This window comes from Empidonax traillii, unplaced genomic scaffold, assembly GCF_003031625.1.
Source record: "Empidonax traillii isolate 1590-97213 ecotype Southwest subspecies unplaced genomic scaffold, ASM303162v1 scaffold55:size2822071, whole genome shotgun sequence".
Lineage (NCBI taxonomy): Eukaryota > Metazoa > Chordata > Aves > Passeriformes > Tyrannidae > Empidonax > Empidonax traillii.
In genome coordinates, this window is record NW_020955248.1 from 2,006,593 (window position 1) to 2,027,199 (window position 20,607).

A 20,607-nucleotide genomic window follows, 5' to 3' on the forward strand; every position below is an offset into this window, starting at 1 on the left:
AGGTAAGCTAGATTAAGAGGCAGAGCCAGTCTCAGATCCTTAAAGTGGTTCGTATCTGCTTTTGGCTTTCCCATTCTGGTGGCACCCTCTGCACCCTGTTTTGTGCTTAATTTTACCTGCCCATTTAGGGATGTTTTATTTTGGTATGTACCAGTATGTCCCACTTCACAGGTTTCCTCTTTCTTGTCCTGTAAGAACTCTTCTGGTTTGAAAGTCCAGAACTGCTGTTACTGGCAGGTCACCAGATCAGCAGAGATGGGCACAGGAAGCTCTACAACAGCCAGGGCGTGAAATGAGAATTACAGCCTGGGCAGCCCTGGAGGGCTCTGTGTGGGTGAGCACAGGGAATAATGAATGTTAGCAAGTGTGTGTATTTAAGATGGCAGGTAGCTTTATGGAGTTTTCTTGGAGGACAGACAGCTTCAGTTTAACTTGCGTGTTTTCATTTAGCAAATACTCGAAAAAATATTTTTGGCTGGTTTGTTGTTGTTGTGTTTTTTGTTTGTTTTGTTTTTTCTTCCTACTCTTGACAACATTTTGATCTGTGGTAAGTGTTTGTCCTTCTGTCTTGCTTGTGTCCCTGAAGCAGCTTAAATTCAGATCTGGTTTTCACTAATGAGGTTTCAAGGCTTTTAGCTAATCTGATTGGGAGCCTCTAACTCGATAGCAGCAGGAAAAGAAGTCTTCTGTTGCCACAGGCCGGGGCTGGTGTGGAAGAGTCGGGAATGGCTGATCCATCACCTGCCTTTTTGCAATGGGAAAGGAGGAAGTGGTGTGGGAATATGTGTAGGGATCCTCACCCTGTAGCAAAGTAATTATGAGATGTAGGAGCAATTGTGTTGGATTTCCTCAAATTAGGAGCTGGATTTGAGCTGGTGAGGGTAAGTCAGTGTGTCTTGCTGTTTCCCATTGCAGTTATTTATTGTAAATACTTGGACTGTGCTTTTTCCCACAGTGTTTTCTTAAGGAGAAGTGGCAAAGCAGAGCTTATTTTTAGGGCTTTTCATCTGGTGACCGCAGGAGTCCTGCCAGAAATTCTGTGGATATAACTTGCCCTTTCTTTCACTTTATGTAGCATCCTACTCCTTCCCTTGTTTGAATGTCCTTTTCGTTCCTTCAGGCTCTAAATACCGTTAATTGCAGTCTGCAAACCTTTCACTATGCTCTTTTTACACCCCCTAGTGGTTAAATCATACCCAGATGGTTCCAGATTATTGTGGGTTTTCTTCCTGCCAGTGGAAATGTGTGGTTGGTTTGAGTCCTTGCTTTGGCCATTTGGAAATGCTTAGGTCTCCAGTATGGAGGTTTTTTTTGTATCTTCTCCTAAGAATTTAAGCTTTCTGTCATCATCATGCATGGGCAGCAGCAGCACTGAAGCATATGAGGTAGGGTTCATATTGAGGCTGTCTCTTTCATAATTCTGGTGTTGTGTGATTGCTTTATGATAACCCAAAGCTCTGGGTTGTTGCACAGCCCCCTTGTTCCTCACCTGCCCTGCCAAAGCACTGCCTTACCGGATGTTTCGTGGTGATAGGCCCTGGGGAGCATGTGTGCTAAATCATTATTGTGTAAATTTGCCAAAAAAGAGGCTTTCTACTGCTGAAGTGTTGCATTACTGGATCTATCTTGCAGCCATGTCAGGATCTGGAAAGCCCTCTGGGACTGTTCTCAAAAATTCAAGGTTTGCTCTGTGGATGTCTAACGCACATTCAGGAATGGCAGATGCCCTTCCTTCTCCCCTGAACTAGGACAAAGCCCTCTGTAAAGGGAAAATAAGGGAAGCAGTAGTGTAACATTGCTAACTGAGATGAGAACCAAGTCTTTTGGTGAGGAGAGCTTATTCTCTGGGGACTATTCAGTTCTTCATCTCTCTGTTGGGTCTGCCAGCAAAGTGGTATTTCTTTTTTTGTAATGCGAGTGCCTGCCTAAAATGCAGTGAACCAAGACTTCCTTGCTTCATTTCCCAGGCTGTGACAAACAGCTCTGAGGTACCGTGAGTTGGTCTCAACATGGAAAATGACTGGTACAGCTACACTGATATAGTTTTACATACAGACGAACTCATCAAGTATACATACGCTCCTTCCAAAAAGCTATTCCACGCTGACTGTGCCAGCTCATTTTGTATATAGCCAAGACCTATGTTGTATTGCTCTAGTGTTTTTTATGTCCAAATGTATTAGACATGATATCTGAGATTTGTTAGAGTGATGAATGCTGGCACTTATGTGGCAGAATTTGGCAGCTGCACAGAATAATTTTGTTCCCCAACAGGAAGCAAAATGAGCAAGAACACCTTGTTTAGCTGCCACTGAAGGGAAGAGAGGAGGAGAGAGAGTTTATGGAAGCAGGAGGTAATTGCACACATCAGAACTGGGTCAGGATGTTAGAGCTATTATACCTCTTCTGTTATGGAAAGTGATCCTCAGCTATCACAACCGGTTAGGATATTGGTTTGAAGCCTCTTTTAAAAGCTTGTACTTCTGAGTACAATTCTTAAATCAAACTGGGCCATTGGCTTGGTGCTAATGTGGTGGAAACATCGTTACCTATCAGAAGTGACACTTCCTTCAACAGCTTAATTTCAGTGACTGGTTTTCCATCTGAGCACTCACCAAGTCTGACCTGTTGTTCTCATGTATGTAGATGAGACTGCAGCCCAAAGTAGTGTGGGTGCCCATGGCAACTGCTAGGAACAGCTTTATCAGTATCCCCTCGGTTTGAGTTCAAGCTTAAGGTGAAATGCTGTTAAATCCTCTCCAATTGTCAGGCTGTTCCCCTGGGTCTTTATTCACTTGCTGCTTTGGGATATCTGTTGGGGCATCGTAGGCTGCAGGAGGATGTATGTGCTCGCTTCCCTGGGGCTACAAGCTGAGCTGGGGGAGCTGATCTGCAGTGGTGGCAGTCTGTGAGAACAGGAAACCTCTCCTGTTGCTTTTTCCCCCCTGTTTGTTTTCTTTGCCCGGTCCCTCCAGATGTGAGGAGTTCAGCAAGGAAGCGCTTCATCCTGAGATATGAAGGGGGTGTGTGAGCTCCCATAGGGAGGTGGGACAGCAGGTCACCAGGCTTCCTGTTGAAGCTGGATGCACAGAGGCACTGCTGCTCCCATTGGTGGTCTCTGCAGCAAGCAGCAGGGATCTCAGCACAGAGTTCAGAGGGGGAAGCCTCTGTCCTTGCTCATCTGTGGGGTCTGAGACCCCTTCACCTATCTTCCTCTTCTCCATCCTGTGGATGAAGGGTGAATTGGGATATTGTCACAACTTGATTAGCAGCTGAGAGGTTCAGCGTGGATTAGGATAACCACCAAAAATTCACTTGGCTTAGTATCAACAGACTGAGATGCTCTTGCCATGAAGCAAGACATGCTCCCTCCAGGAGGGATCCAGAGGAAAATGTTTTGGGCACTTGTTTGTTTTTACTTGTACCATGATAGCACCAGCCATGGTCCCTCCAGTACTGTATTTCGTCAGCTGTGGAACAAAGAAGTCATGTCTCAAGAGTTTAAATATAAGTAGTGTTCCTGAAAAGTGTTTTGATTTTTAATTTGTTTTCCTGCTTGTCACTGACTATGAAGATCTCTCTAATGTGTATGTTATCTGAGATGATGGCAGTGGAAGTGTTAAGTTATTCAGGACCTATAAAGGAGAGTGATTTGTGGATTTTTGGTTTGTTTGTTACTTATACTCTTAGTTTGAAGAGTGTATTTAACACAAATTTTTAAACTGGGGGGACACCTTCCTCCTCGAGTAAATAGCCAGCACAAAGCTCAGGAAGCACGTGAGGTCCTCCATGAAATGAAGACCTGGCTTGGTGTTCCTAATGCTTTTGAGGAGTCCCTCTTTGCTTGAAAGCAATCAACCCAAAATTTGTGATGGGACCATCCCAATGAGGGGAAACTGTTCTAAACATCTTCCTTATGTTTAAAATGAGGTGAATTAGGGTAAGGCTGCCAAATCTGCTGTGTCCTGGCTCCTACAGCCTATCTTCAGGCAAGCAATGAAATGTTTTCACCCTGTACTAGACAGGACTGAAGGGATATTCTGTTCCTGACCGAACTGCAGTGTTCCATAGAAAATAACGAGCTTCATTGCAGAGAATGTGGTCTGGGCAAAAATGTCCAACATATTCAGGAGATGGGAAGCATCTGCAAGGCAGCTGCACACAGAGGGGTTCAAAGGTGTGTAGTGGGGTAACTGCTGGGGGTGTTACTGCTTCACTAAGCTATGAACAGTGTGGGAGAGTCCAGATATGCTGAGATGGAAAGCCATTTAACACTGCAGGAGAGGAGGAGCTTGAGAGATCCTCTACTGGATTGCATCCCACACTGCTTAGAACTCTGAGCACATTCAAAGGTAAAAAAGTGTTGATAGAGTGGAAGAGAGCAAGGTAAAGCAATGTAAATTGTGATGTCTGAGAAGGAAAATAGAGAACAGAGTGTGCAGATTGAAGTTGAAACAATTAAGGATGAATTGGAAGAGGACAGGTAAGATCTACTGAGACTAATCTAGTGATACGTCTTCCCTAAATCCAGAACTGTCTTAGCCAGACACTTGGTTGATCATTTGAAGCACAAAGAAGTGGTTCCTTGTTTTCTCAAGGCCAAACTATATCCAGAAGAAGCTACAGGAAAGATAAAAGAAGTGGGATTAGAAAAAAAGTGTAAAACATATACCGCTAAATAACTTAACTTGATATAAACCTGCTTTCTGAAATTTTCCTCTGAACCAAGTCTCTCTGCTTATATTGGCCACATTTCCCCTAAATCTCTCCTTTCCTTTGTTTAGCTGATTTCCTAGCATCAAAATCCATAAATAATACAGGAAACACGATGTCTTGCAGTTGACACAAGTCTTGCAAACAGACCACTCTGGCTGTATATTTATTCCCCTTTTCCCTCATGTCTGCTGCCTTCCTAGCCTCTCTGAATACAAGGTGGGGGATCCTTTCCTTACAAAACCCTGAATACCTTCCATAAACAATCCAGCATCCATACCAATGCATGCCTTTCTCCTAATCAATAACAAGAGAGAATAAGTAACCACGTGGAGAAAAGTTGTATGAGGAGAGGTAGTTAAGGAGTGCATCTAATTCAGATACATGGGAAGACTTCCTGACAGTAAGCTCCTTAAGTCCTATAAACAGCTTCTCAAGGGAAGTAACAAATACCTTGCTGATGAATAGTCCGGCCAAAGCTGGGGTTGTAAGGCGTTGGCAGGAAATGGGCTGGATGATGTAATACGAATTCCTCTCATGTTTGAGTCCTCTGATTCAAGCAATTTCTCATCTCTGCTTGGGGTTAAAGAGAGGAGGTGTGAGTCATCCTTTGAAAGGACCAGGACACCACGTTTTCTTATGTGATGTAGTTTTTGGCCATTGGAGTGTTACCCAATGTCTGCAAGAGTCTTGGAGACTCCCAAGACCCTCAGTTCCTTTGGCAAGAGGGACAGCATCTTGTTTAGATTTTTCCTGCTGAATGATTATGCTAGTGTGGCGCATGTTAGAAGTAGTCTGCAAAAGGATCAGTTGGAGGACCAAAACCAAATGATGCAGAGAAAACAGCCTGGTGATAGATATGGTATCCTGTTAAGGCTATGAAAGCAGCTATTCTGGGTCAGACAGAAGGTCTCTGCCTTCCAGTGCTCTGGCTTTGACAGTGTCTAATAGCAAGTACTTAAAGCAGAGGGAGCAGCGCCAAGATTCGGTGATACTTCCCCTCCTCTGCGCTCTTTAAGCAATCCTGTGGCTTTGGGATTTCCTGGCCATAGATTTTTATTCTTTTCTCTTTTTTTTTTTTGTCCAAGTCACCTGTCATAGATTTTTTCTTTATTGAATTTTTTCTAAACGGTTTCTGAGCTTGTCTAAATCTTTGGCATCCGCAACATCCTGTGGCAACAAGCCCCTGCTTTAGGTATGTTTTGTGAGGAAAAAGTTCTTCTGTGCAGCTCTTAACTTGAAACCGAAGTGGTTTTGAAGCTCTGGGTGAAGAGGGGCTTGGGGTCCTCAGCTTGTGCAGCTGCACTGTCACCACATGAGTGAGGGTTTTCTTCTTAACTGGAAGAAAAACTCACAAAACCAAAACAAACGAAATCACAGAAGAAAATTTAAACAGCTTATGTGGACTTAGTATTTTTTTTTCCCCTCAAATAATACCTGCGCAGCTGTTGTTTGTAGGCACCAATAAATTTCCCAGCACGTTGCTGGTGGACAGCCCAGGCTCTCGGAGCCTCGTCTGCCGTGCCGTGCCGTGCCGTGGAAGCGGGAGGGCCAGGGGGTGCGGGGGTGATGCCGGGGCGGCGCTGGCGCTGGGCTGCCGGGAGAGGGCAGCCGGCGCACGGCCAGCGCTCCCCGCCCCGCCCCGCCCGTCCTGCCGCGGCCCTCCAGCCGGGCTGTGGGACAGCAGGGAGAGAGGGGAGAGGAGGTTCGACCTCTTGGCGTCCCCCGCGAGCGTTTGGGGGTGACTCCTCGCGTGTTCTGTTCTGGACGAGGGAAGTCTTGTTCAGAGGGGTGGGGAGAGGATGGAGGGCACTGCCTGAACCCAGCACGGGCAGCATCCAGGGAGGGCACAGACAGCTCCTTCACGGGACCTGTGCTGACACTTAGTTCTTTCCAGAGTCAAGGTGGAAAAGGTTCCCATTATGCAAGTCTTTGATCTGTTCCGAAATGTCTTGGAGTGAGCAGAGGGGACACACAGGAGAGATGTTTGAGGAGGAGTGCTTCTAATAGAGCTGCTTTTAGAGGGGAGCCTGAGCAGGCAGTCTGTAGGGTTTGCTGGCTTGGGCAGGCTCCTGGCCTGAGCTGGTTTGATCCAGAGGCACGGTGCTGCACAGCACTGCTGCTGCTCAGCAGGCACCGCAGGATGGTCTCCTCTTTCGAGCAACAGAGGCTGCACTGGAGTGGTGGGTTTTCTCCAGTGTGTATTCCACACATCATGAAATCTCGCAGCTTTTAAGTGAACGAAGAGTGTGTGTGTGTGTGTGTGTGTGTGTGTGTGTGTGTGCACGCACGTGTGTGTGTGTGTGAATAAATATTATTCTCCCATCCTAGTTTTTCTTTTAAAGGAGGCTAGAGATGCCAAGAAATTCAACTGGTCAGTGTAGATACAGAACCTGGGAAGATGCTGAAAAACATCAGATGCTTATGGTCATATCCTTTACTAAGGGAAATTAAGGCACCAACAGACATACACTGCTAATTATTAAGGGCCAATCATGTCAGATCAATTTAGGTTTTTTCCTCTGACATGGCAGCAGGCCTGGCAGATGGAGAAAGCTACTGGCTTTGGACCCAGTCCCACATGACCTTTACATAAACTAGGCAAATGAAAGGTGAAATTAAGAAGGGGCTGAGTGCCTCATTGGAAAACCGTATGTGGAGCAATTATATCATCCTTGTCTCTGCGTGTGTGATCTGGAGTCTTAACGTGGTCTGGCCTGGCTGCTCTGCTGTTCTGTACTGGTCATCAAACATCAGGGTAATAAAACAGTGACTGAATATGTGTATGTGCAGGGGCTGGTAGCTGTTGGAAAGCAGGATTAGACATCAGAAAGATCACAGTAAATTGCAGAAATGGCCTGAAATCCAACAATGTGAAATTAAACAAAACCAAGCTGTATTAAAAAGGAAATACAAAATGGAGACTTTACTGGCTAAGAAGTAATAACTGAGGAAAGATCTGGGGTAGTAGGAAATAAAAGACTGGGTATTTGGTTCTGTTTTCTGTGATCTTGCAAACCTGGAATGCATTTACAGGTGTGTCAAGTAACTGCAGAAGGTAGTTATTGTTTACAGCTTGGTGCAGAAAGGGGAGCACTGTACCTACTTTTAGGCATTTCAGGAAATACAAAGGCAAAATCTGAAAATAGTCCAGGGAAAAACAAGAAACAGAGGCTCAGGGAACCTGACATAGAAGGAAAATACCAAGCTCGTTCCTTCTTCTAAAAAAGAAAGTAGAAAGTATGGAGGATGGGGATTGATTATTTACTATGTCCATTGAAGACAGCTTAATTTGCATCAAGGAAGGCTTAAATTGGATATTATGGGGTAAACCAACATTTTCTGATTCAATGTAGTGAAGCAGTGGAACAGTAATTTAGGGGACCAGAGGTGCAGTTTCTAGGAGTCTGTAATAACAAGTTAGGCAATTCCTGATGGATGTTTGTCTAAACATGCTCTGTGCTGTCTCTGAGCACTGAGCATGGAGGACCTCTTGTCTCCTCTTCCCTGTATTTGGGTTATTTTGTGACAGTCAAGTGTTGTTACCATCTACATTGTTCCACAGCCACATGACTGCTGTTGTCTTGGGCCTTTCTCTTTCTCTTTTTTTTTTTTTTTTTTTTTTTTTTTTTTTTTTTTTTTTTTTTTTTTTTTTTTTTTGTGATATGTTTAAATTGTAAGATAAGATAGGAGGCTCCTCTGCTCCTGCATGATCTTAAAAGTGCCAGAGTTCCTTTCTTTTTGACAGCTGCCTCAGCTCTGTTTTTTCCTGAGCTTGCTTATTACTCAAAGGGTGCAGGGTATTCAGCATCTCTGAGTCAGTCCTTCCCTCTGTCTCACAGTAATAATATATGTCATGTATGAACCTTGGAGCAGTTTGGTGCCTTGATTTCCCTTTAAGCTCTCTGGTCAGATCTCCATTACGAATGTGTTTAGAGGAGAGATTATTATTGTTATTTTTAAATTAACATAAACAACCCCCTCCTTGAACTCCCCCTGCACGAGGAAAGGACTGAGAGAGTTCGGGGGAAGCATTTCCTCAGTCTGGGCAGGGAGAGTGCTTCCCTGGGCTGGGATCTGCTGTGGAAGGGCAGCCCGTGTGCCTTACCCTGAATGCAGCAACCGCTTCCCCATCCCGTTCAGTCCGGCTGCTTCAGCAGGACCCCGAGTAAATGAATGGGATCGCTTTCTGTTCTGCTGACTTCTCCTGCATGGTGAGTGAGCAGCTCTGCATTGGCTGGGCAAGGATGCTGTGTGCAAGCAGACTACCTCAGCGAGCTACGCAGATGCTCCCGAGAATAGCTGGTGGATGGAAGATGGTTTCATTCGTCTTAGTATTAAGGGAGAGGTATTTCCAGCAGTGGCATAATGTTGCTCGGAGCAGGCATTTGCCAGATGGTTTCAGCTCCCCTGAGGCTTTGGGATGTGAAAGGGAAAGGGCCAGGAACACACTTCTGATTCATTCCATTAGTAGATTAATCGGCACTGTCCTGGCTTAATAAGTCTCTTAGATTTCCCAGTGGAAATGGCACATGTAATTCTGCCCAGGTCATGCTCTGTACACCTGTGTTGAAGCTTTCACAGTAAAATGCTGTGCTGCTGCAGGCAACATCTGCAAAACTCGGGGGGTGGAGGGGGGCCAGGATTTTTTGGTGGAGGGAGAGGTGAGAAAATTTTTTTAGTAAGTACTGTTAAACAATGCTTATGGGAACAAGATGGGTTGTGAGAACATGCTTGAATTCTTCTGCCTTTTGGTGGGGGAAGTATTTAAAAGTTTTTGCAGTGGTAATTTGATGTTATGAGGCTTTTTCCACCCCCCTCCATTCTATATTAATTGCCAGCTAGATTGCATTTTCCAGGAAGTCTGTGATTAGAGGACAAGGATGTTCTTCCTGATAAAGGTCAGAGGCTCCTGTCTCCAGAGGCTGCTGCTAAAATCATGAGCACTGTCTCACTGATTTTAACTGAAAACCTGAGCAGATGCTGTGCTGCTATTTACTTGGGGGAGGGGAGCAGTCCCCCACGACCTCCCGCCTCTGCTTCCAAAGGCCAACCAATTGTTGGGGAGTGGATTCAGTTGCTTCTGCCCCACAAAGGAGAAGGTTTGTAGCAGGTTTGTAGCTCCTGGCAGTTTTAGCAGCAATCTGTGTTTTTAACTCTTTTGGTGCCTGTGGATTTTGATGAGCTGCACTCTGAAACTGCACAAAACTGACTTGCTGCCAGGCTTAATAAAGGTTGAACAGTAGGATTGTATCTAATGAGACCCACTGAAATTCCTTTGCAGCTGGATTTCGTTGAGGAGAGACTTCAAGTACTGCCAGCAAATGCATCTTTGCCTTTTCTGGTCCCTCGTCCCTGCTACACCTGGGCTATCCTTTCTTACAGGCCAGGAGGACAGCAGTGGCTAACGCCGGCAACAGTTTGATCGTCATCTCTATTTCTGGGGCACCTGTCACCCTGGCTCCTTGCCATAGTCTCCCTAAGCTAAAACAGTGCTGCTCATTTCCAAGTGCTTGGAGAACATCTTGTTTTCCAGCCATTTATGGCAGCTAGCTCTGATCCTTTGCAGGGTCTGGAGAAAGACTGACAGGGGCCAAAGGAGTAAATGTCATGAGACTCCGGAGCTTTCTGTTGAAAGCTGAGATAGAGATATTTTACATCCCGTGGTATATGTAGCTAGATTTAGGCTCTTTGGTATTTCCAGTAGAATGGCATTTCAGAACTGGGAGCTGAACTCTGACAGCAGCGTTGTCCCCAGTTGCTGCCAACTTCACCCCAGACAGAGAACTGCTGTTTTTCTTGAGCAGCTGCTGCTGTGGAGCAAGAGTTTGGGAAAAGGGATCGTCTCTGAAATAATTTGAAATATACTGACACAATAGACAGATAGAGCCAGCCATCTGAATTTCACTCAAGAATTAATCTAATCACTGTGTAATATGTTCTTACTGGTCTATGCTACCTAAAGGGCAAACCTAACTACATTAGGCGCAATTTGGAGCATTTGATTTCCTTCAGACTTAGAATTTGGATACAACTGACTATCCTTGTACGTATTTCGAGGTTTCTGGGCGTCTCTAATCCAGTTTGTAGTGACATTAGCATTAGATAACCATAGCAAGGCCTTTATCTGAAAGGAAACGTGCATTCTTCGGGTCACACAAGAATGAAAAAAGATTGTTCTGGTTACTGTTGCTTTCTGGAAATTTGGGAACAGGGAGGAATTTATGTATTATTGTTGCTTTGTTATCTGAGTGAGTAGCTTCTCTAGCAGTTACAATAGCTGTCAGATGGTATGGCTACACTTCAGAGCTGAAATTTGGATTAGGATAAGATGAGAATGTATTGCATAGGACCTAGGACACAATAAATGCTCATGTTGACTAGCCATAGTTAAGTCAAACCATTCATTTCATCTAAACTCAGTGTGAATGAGTTCCTACTCATTCAGTGTGTCTGCCTTAGAAAGGGATTGGAAGACTAAGAAAGTTGCGATCAATCACTAATGGAAGAGTCTAATTTTGCCAGGATTTGATCAGAAAATGCAATGGAAGGGAATTTACAGTGCTGTTTGTTTGGTTTTGTTTGATTGGTTGGTTTGGGTTTGTTTGTTTGTTTTTTGGGGTTTTGTTTCTTTTTTTTTTGTTCATGGTTGGATGAGGGGGAAAGAAGGGAAGGTGGAACAGCCTTAATGCGAGCTCAGCTGAAGGTGTTTGAAGGTCACAGTGTGTGACCCGCATAGACTGCGCTGATGTTGAAGACCGGATCTATAGCTGCTCTGCTTCTGCGAGAGCCAAAATCCTCCTGATTCAAGTACATCAGTCGACTCAAGTGCCAGTTTGCTGGAACATCCCATGTTGCAAACTCTGTGTGTTTCTAGTAATTGCTGCATGTGAGATCTGCGGAATGGTAAAATGCCCTGTTAAAAGATACAGGTAGGTATCTATCCATATGCCTCCTTGTAAGTCCCATATTAAATATATACACTAAAAAGACTTTGAAGAATGGATTCTCTTTTGCTTACGAAGCAGGAGAACAGTAGTGCAGTTATTCTTTACATACACACACTCTTCTAAATTGTCTTATGCTCATAATTCCCCGAGGGACCAGTCAGATGGAGTGAGCTGTTTGCTGCAGCCATGAGAGTAATCCAGCTGGATGGTGGTGGTGCAGGTATGGTTAAGGACTGCTTTGCTCTCAATGAGATCAGAAGCAGAATTGCTTTTCTGACAACTGACCTTTGCTGATCGTTTTGGGGTATTGTAATCTATAACTAAATTGTTCCAGTAGCATTTCTGCCATCTAGAAATCTTCCTCTGTTTTATATCTAGTTATACTTCTTGTCTTCAGCTTTATTAATGCCTTTTACATTTGAACAGTCTGCCTTTCCTTTGTGTGGTTTGACAACTGCCAATACCCCTGCTGCAATATTTTGCTTTTAGTTCTGTTAATGGCGATTTTTGCCTGGGATTTCTTAACCACCGTTACGGAATGGAAGTATCTGCAGTCCCTGACACGTGTGTTTGGTCTCTTTCCACCCACCCGTACTTATCTCAGGTTGATGCTGTGTTCCACCAAAGTCTTTTAGCAGTTTAGTTTTGTTGTTTCTCAGGAGATGTCATTCAGTGGTTATTGGTGTTACCTCTTCATTAGCTGCAGTCATTCCGTTCTTCCTTGCTGGTTATATACTTGTGCCGTTCCCCATAGTGAAGCCGTACTTCAGACATTCAGCTATTTTGTCTTCATTAGGTACATAAGGCTGCTAGGTAATGTCACGGATTATTTTTCTTCTCAGAGGGTCAAATGAAAGAATGTTATTAGAATAAAAGAAGAAATAAAGCAGCTGTGACAGTAAGGATAAAAAAATACACAGAATGTAGTATTTGCTAAGCTGATTTCTTCCCTCTCATAGGTGTATTTGCAGTTTACTTCTGGGGCTTATTAGTCTTTGAGTCTTTCTAAGTTGGAGAGAATGCATTTTATGCTCTTAAAAAGGGATGTTAAAACCCTGTCTTCAAACCAAGCGATACAGGATAGAATTTTATTCCTGTCTCCAGTAACTTTACTATCCCAGGATTTGTAAACTGCTTTTCACACCATAGTAAATTAGATCCGAGCAGTACAGGGCCTCTAGATAAATACAGTAGCCATTATGCCTTGATACAGTTGTATTGCCTAGGAAATTACTACTGTTATTGAAAAGGAATTTGCTCAGGGCGAGAGGGTATCCATTACTTCCTGAATAACTCGCTAACATTGTTAACCTTCCTTTGCACAAACAAGCCAGGAGAAGTCCCTTTCTGCAGGATGGTATTACTCTCCGTCTGTATTCCCCTTTATCACCAGCAGGCCTAAGCCAAATATTAATAAACTGTGTGGTCCAGGGAAGAGAGCTTATGCCCTGGTCTTCCTCTTTCTCTACCTTACAATACTCTCATATTCATATCCTTTTGTAATTTGCTGGGTTGTGCTGCTGAATTGCTGATGCAGTACGGCCACTTGATGTGGTAAGCACGGAGACAAAAAAATGATGTAATGGTGCTGTAGCTCCATTGATGAGGTTTTGGAAGTGGTTTCTGTCTTGCCGTGTGAAATCTCACACCTTGAATTGGATAGCATCAGTTCATCCTTTGGTATAACTTCCCCTGTGAACTATAAGAAGATGAATCGTTGATGTAGGAGCTGAGTTGCCTTTTCTTATTATTATTAATTTATTTATTACTTTTCAATTAATTTATTATTAATTTATTTATGACTTCCCCTTCCAGAGTCTGCAATCATAGAAGTACCCTATTTAGTGTAGGGCAGAGAGGATCTTTCTGCCCTTTATCAGTTCAGTTGGACATTTTACTCCTGATTTGACACTAAAAATAGACTTTTGTTGGAGTTTGATACTGTCTAATAATTTTCTGCTACATATGGAAAAATTGAAGGGAGATGAAACTTTGTGCTCTTTACATTACTACTGAAGATATTAGGGCAGTTATTATTAACTAAACTTTAAAAAGTATAAATTTAAATACCAGGATTAGAGCTTATTCTGATCCCCTCTTACAAGTACCTAAATATATTTTCTATATGTCAATTCAGTATGGAGTTTAGACTAGATCCAGGTATGACAGAATTGCAGAAGATACAGCTGCAAAATCAAGCCTGGTGTGGCAACACAGGGCTTGCTAGAATCTCCTCCGAAGTTATTGGGGTTTGCAGGCTTCGCTCCTGGTCCACCACAGTAAGACTGACAGGTATAATTCATGGAAATTCCCACTTGGCTGCCAAACTCATGTTTGCTGTATCCTGGGAGTGGCTGCATCATCATTCTGTTTCTGCAGATGAATGCCCAAACCAGTATACCAGAGCAGTAAGAATTCCTTACATCTAAATGCTCACATGCTCTTGAGCATTTAACTTTGAATACCCTGGGTTCACAGTTTGGTTTTGTGGATGTGGGTGTTCTTGGTTTTAGTTTAAAAGTGTATTGCTGAGCTTTTTCTCTTTAAGAATTGACAGTGCCTTCCACAGTGGTGCTCCTGAGCATAGTTGTGAGGGGAGGAAAATACCAAACAAACTCAAAAAAGCTTTTCTTGGGATCCATTTTTCTTCCCTCCCCCGTTGAATGATAAGCCTGTGAATTGAGATCTCCTGAAGTTTATTTAAGGACTTAAGTTTAATTACTATGTGAAGTCAGTAGCAGGACAGTCCTTGAAAATTGTTGGGTTTGTTTGCATATCAAGGTGTTTTATTGTTCCAGGCTTTCTGGTTTTTGTGGAACATAAACTAGCCCTTGATAGTTTGCTTTTAAATAAGTAGTATCTTTTCAGAAGCCTCTTGCTGTGTAGCTGAACCATACCTGCAGGAATCCAGTTTTCCAGTAATGAAATGGGTTGCTCTATATCAAAATGGCCTTTTTTTTTTTTTTTTCTTCCCTTGTAATATGCCAGTGTTTGGCTTATTTGCTTGGCAAAACATCTGAAAGGGATTGTGGTATTTTTTTCTGGGTGATTTATTGTATGCACTTTGTAATCTTGCTTCCTTTCATAAACAGGATAATGCAGAAAGAGGCTTCCTGGAGTCCTTTCGGATGTTAAGAGGAAATCTACCTTGTGGCTCAGAAATTCTGATATTCATAGATAATGCCAGGATCCTGAGCAGAGGGAGTCTTTGCAAATGAGCAGTACTCTGCCGCCAGGGTAGTCTCCAGTGGCACCCAAAGGAGCAAACCAACCTCAAAGAAGATTCTCTTATCTCCATAGGAACTGCATGTGTGCCCAGGGCTGCCTTCTGTGCTTCTCCCCAGATAGCTTCCAGCCCCATTTCTAATCTTCTTTAAAAAAAACCAAAACAAACCCCAAATAAAAAAAGTGAACCAATCAAACCAAATAAAAACCGGCAAGACACAAGGCAAGCCCAAACCCACAGCCAGCAGGAGTCTGATTCCCTTATTCTCTTACCAGGACCTTCTGCCAGAGTCAGATAAGCCACAGAAAGCAGCCACTGAGTTGGAGAAACTTCCCTCTGGGTGCTGCAGAAGATGTCACAGTTCCCATCTTCCAGTCAGACCTTTTGTAGATGGTTCTTGAAACGTTTGTAGTGGTTAGTGGTGGGACAATGGTCTGAGTCTTCACGCTCAGTCTAAACCCAGCTTCCGCATAAAATACGAGAGTTCAGTCTGGCTGTTGGCTGTGAAAGTCACTGTTTTCCTTTGGTTTGTAATTAAATTTCTCTCTTGAACCTGCCCCAACCTTGGAGTACCTTCTCTCCCGCTCCCGAACCATGGAAAACTGTAAGGTGAAGATGAACATGTAAATTCAATAGCACTTAATAACCATAAAAGAATAATCTTATTTTAGAGTTCAGCCTATTTAAAAATATTTTACAGTTTTGTTTTACAGGTAAGGTTGCCAGGAAGCCTTATTAAACATCAGGGTAGATATTTTTATGATCACTGTTTTTCATTCATGTATCCTGAATGCTCTCCCAAATGTGTTCAGGTACCCAGGTTAATTTGCACTTCCCTACCAGTAGCTTTCCACTGGCATCTTTGTTCTGCAAACATTCTGTTATCAGACTCCATTTCATTTTTCACTCTGCTCAGCACTGGGCTGTTATTTTAGCTCTCATTAGTGGAAGAGTTCCAACATGGATGCCTCTAGGAAAGTTCAGATGCTGTGAAAATTGGTATTGGTGCCTTCCCCTGTAGCACTGCTTTCCTGATGCAGTCTTCTGGTATGACAGAAGCTGGCCGAGCTCGGCTAGCAGCAGCAGGGCTTTAATAATAATGGGCTTCAAGAAAAACCTGCATTTGGGGTTGCCATTGCACCACAGCGGTACTTTAGGCCTTGCAGCAGGTTTAATGTCAGTACTGTAGTTAGGGCTTGTTAGAGCCGCAAGTGCAGGTGATGCAGTTCAAAGCAGACTGCACACCTTCCCAAGTGTCCACATCTAAATATGTTCACAGCTGTAGTTTGGTTAAAACCCACTTGTTATCTGGGTACATCCCTTTTGTTTGCAAGCTCGAGCTAGATAAGAGAACCACAGAGCTGTTTGTTGGGTGGCTGTTGGAACATCTTCCTTAGTTACTGCTGGAATGGAAAGCATTTTGTTATCACAGACTGCAACAGCTGACTTTTCTCCAAATATAGAACAGAAATACGTACTGAATCCTTTGGCTCTTTCTTCAATATTGGGAATGTGTCTACCTTGTCCCCATAGTAGCAAATCAATGCAATTGCTGGAGTTTCTATTCTTGAGAAGCTTTGAAAAACCCATTATCGTCTTCCAGCTTTAACTATGGATTTTGCCTCCTGTCGTTAGGATTCCCTTGTAAATTTTATTTTTCCCCTTTTTAATTTCCTTTCTATTTTCTTCTCTCAGCTTTTCTTTTTTTTTTTTTTTTTTTTTTTTTTTTTTTTTTTTTTTTTTTTTTTTTTTTTTTTTTTTTTTTTTTTTTTTTTTTTTTTTTTTTTTTTTTTTTTTTTTTTTTTTTTTTTTTTTTTTTTTTTTTTTTTTTTTTTTTTTTTTTTTTTTTTTTTTTTTTTTTTTTTCACTTGCTAGGATATATACAAGTGTTCAAGTGTGGGGAGGTGACAGGGAAGCCCAATAGGCAATCTGTCTGTCTAGGAAAAATATGCCAGCGTACCTCTGGTCCCAGTCAAGTGCCGAGTATGTACATAGATACACTGATTGGGTCTCTATTCTCCTTACATATATCCAAATGCAATTGTCACAAATATTTTAACTAAGCTAATGCTAATTTCTATTTTTACAGTTGATTGCTTTTTTCTGTCAAGATGGAATCTAATATGGACTTACTCGTTTTCAATGTAACACTTCTTGAACTAAGAAATTGTTTTCTGTAATTTAGAAATTTGGAGGGTGTACTTTGGCATTAGCCCCCTGATGCCTCCTGTGAATGTCGTCGCATTAGAAATTCCTGATCAGATGGGTTTTTCCCTCTGTTATGAAGAGGTGCTCAGCTAGCCACTCATCCTGTGTGCTATCTCATGTGATTTGAGTAGCGTGTAGCAGGCACACCAGCTCGTACCCTGTCTTGAGCTTTATCTACTAGAATGTTAATCCATGAGCATTTGAAATCATATGCCTCTGAGACACCATCAGCTGGAAAGAGATAAGGTCAGTTTGAAACTGTGTTGTACCCATTCCCCATTTGCCCACTCTGATCTCTCCTAAATAGGCTAGAACTTCTTGTAGAGTGTTTTTTAAGCATTTGGCTTATTTGAAACTTATATACCAGCAGTGGTTTTGGGTTCAATCTATGTACATAACTGAGCAGCCACAATTACTCTTATGTCATTAAGGCTTTTGATACTGGTACAGAAGCAGGTAGAATTTTTTTTTTCCTTTTTATCAGTGCCTGTTATTTTGCCAAATACATTTAAATAATATTAAATAGGTGGTTACTTGATCCCTTTTTTTCTTTCTCCTTTTGTTACTTGCTGAGACCTTCCTTACCTCTCTAACAGACATTAAAGTCTTTGCAGACTGCTTTCTTCCCCTTTCACTTTGATTTACACAACAGCCTCCCATCAGAGAAGAGGGACCAATATTTCACTAGGCTGCAGCTCTCTGAACATTTTTCTAGTTGCTTGGTATATATTAATTTTAAAATATTTTTCTTTCTGCTTTTAATCCTTTTTGAGACATGAAAGATCCCTAAGAGATCATGTGTATTTCCACACACAGCAGCCTCTCTGAGTTCCCCGACACATATCTTTTAAAGCAGTGTTGTTAGGATTAAGACAAAAGCATTTGCAGAGGGTCTTAGCTACCTGTTTCAGAAGCCTGTCTCAGTTATGTCTGTCCTTGTCTTTCTAGAATAAGATGCATTGACATACTGTCGTCCTCTTGCTCTTCAGAGAATATTTTTGGGTTTTTTAGGATAAATTTTTTAGAAAAAAATGTCTTGTGTTGGTACTTTGTACATACCATCTAATGTAGTTGAAAAGTCTGAATAAAAGCTTAAAGAAGGCCTAATAATTCACCTAGTTGTTCCTCCCTCCTTCCCCCCCCCCCCCCCCCAATAATTGTATTGACCAAGTAAATATTTTTCTTGTTTATAATCTGAGGCTAACATGGTTACCTCACTGCCACCTGTGCTGTCTGCAACTGTGGATTGTTTTGGGCATGCACTTCATGTTCTTAGTGTTGGTTTGAGCCTCTGGGCAGAAGCATCAGCTCTGTCGAAGCGAGTCATCCTGCAGCCTCCTTTTCTGACCTGCTGGGTACTCCTCTCACCCCTTGAGAATACTGAGTGTTGAGAAACCTGCTCTTGCTGTTCATCAAACAGGGCTCCTGCTCCAGGACAAGGGTATTACATCCCTCTGTTCTCAGTAATCTTCCCATATACCTTCCACAGAGAAATGGTGTCCTTGTAGCAACAGTGGCAAATAAATTTTGAGGCAGTATTTGGATGATTCAAGGAGGGTTCATGGGTCTTGTTTTGATTTGGAGGCTGAATGTGACCTGCACAGCTGTGGAGTTGCTGGGATGATGCTTGTAACTAGATTCTGTTGTTGACTGGGATGATTTGTGACAAGTCTCAGTTGTTGAAATTAAGGAACAGGCTTATTCTGAAAGTTGGTGTTTGTTGGTTTTTGTTTGTTTATGTTTTTTGGTTTTTTGTTTGTTTTGTTTTGTTTTCAAATGGAAGAGTGATCTAAAGGATGAGAGATCCTGGGGAAGAAGGGGGAGAATTTTTTTTCTTTTTTTTTTAAATTAGGGAACTTGATAGTAACTCTTCAGCTTAGTTTTAAGCATTCGTAATTTCCAGTTCTTTTATGGTAGTACATATGAAGCAGGATTTATTAGGGTTTGCTCACCTGGTCCATTTGTTTTCTCACTTTCTCCTCTGCACACAAGGAATCTCACCTTTCATTAAGATGATACTTAAGATCATCTTTGGATTGGGATTCTGGATCAGAAGAAAACCTTGAAAATACCATCAAGGTTATTTGGTGCAGAAGTGTCTGCTCGAGCCTGCAGGCTGGCTGAACTAGTCACTGCTGCTGGTGTGACCCTGCTGCAGAGATGTTAACAAAAGTGTCTAACCATGATGCAAATGTCAGCGTTGCTGCTGTTTCACTCCTCTCAGAGCCTTTGAGAACAGGTTTATGGATCACATGCCTCACTCTTTGGAGACGGTGGTGGATAGGCTTTGGTGCAATAAGTGATTTTTAGGAACATTGCTTTTCACCTTCTCAACCTGACCCACTGTGCAAAAAGGTGAGAACAGATGGAGACCTGCGCAATGCCATAGTGGAACAGCCCTGTGACATCCCAGCTTCCTGGAGGACTTTCTGCTCCTTCCCCTGAAAAGCAGGGCCTGGATTTTCTTGGCTGGAAAATGGAGCGTCGTCTTGCCTGTCTCTAACTAGCACATCCCTATGACTGCTATATAATAATGGCCAGTCTTTGCGAACGAAGAACCGGGGAAGGTCTTTCCTGGTCATGACAATAAGCCTCTTTTCCCGGTTTTATGTGGGACTGCAGTGACAGTCATGTATTTATTTCCTTAGAGCCCATCAGCATCCCATGTGTTCATGCCTGTTCCTGGGACAGGCCTGCCCTGGGGTGTGTCTGTGGCTTGCTGAAGGTGAGGGGAGCCTGTGGAGTGCAAAGCATGTCTGGGATGTCTGGTCTGGCTGTGGTTGGAGGCCCATCCATTTGTCACCCCATGTAGATAGGGCTTCACTTGTGTGTGGAGCCCAGCAGGCCACACGGTGCTTGCTTTGCTCAAAGCCTGCTGGGTTGCATTTAAGTAGTCTATAAGTAAAGAGAGCAGAGGTGATATGTGGAATAGCAGTATTTCTATATCTTTAGCTGAGATAAAACTGTTTCTTCAGAACTCATTTCCAAGGAGACCAGTGCCTCAATGAAAACAAGGTTGTTTTTTTGTGTGTGTGTGTGTTTTGTTTGTGTTTTTTGTTTGTTTGTTTGTTTTTGTTTGTTGGTTTTTTGTTTGTTTGTTTTTTAACTTTGCATTTGGAGCCCAGCGAGGGAAGTCAATTCTTCATTTTGAGGTGGGAAGGAAAGGGGGTGAGAAACCCGTTTTCCTAGTTTGGAAGAGCAGTTTAACTGATTAATGAGATGCGAGGTGACACTCATCCTGTGGCATCGGGCACGGGGGATGGGATGAGGATTCACTCCTGCAGGGAAGGACTTGCTGGTGCTTGTCTTGGTGGCTGGGGCGAGTGTCTTTTGCTCAGCGCGCCTTTCCCGGCGCTGCCGCCCCACCGGCAGAGCTTTGCAATCCTGAAATTGGAGCAGGCTGGGAGCGCAAGGCTTCGAGGGCACTTGCCCCAGTCAGACTTGGGGGGGAAGGCTGCCTCCAGGCAAGTGGGAACCCGATACACTCTGAGGAACCGGAGCCAGCTGCTG

The 20,607-nt window shown here is 43.1% G+C and overlaps 1 protein-coding gene across 7 annotated transcripts in view; it reads left to right on the top strand.

Annotated features, from left to right (window-relative positions):
- RBFOX2 (RNA binding fox-1 homolog 2) overlaps window positions 1–20,607 on the top strand; it is a 167,532-nt gene that overhangs the window by 37,382 nt on the left and 109,543 nt on the right. The gene's annotated exons all lie outside the window — the stretch shown is intronic.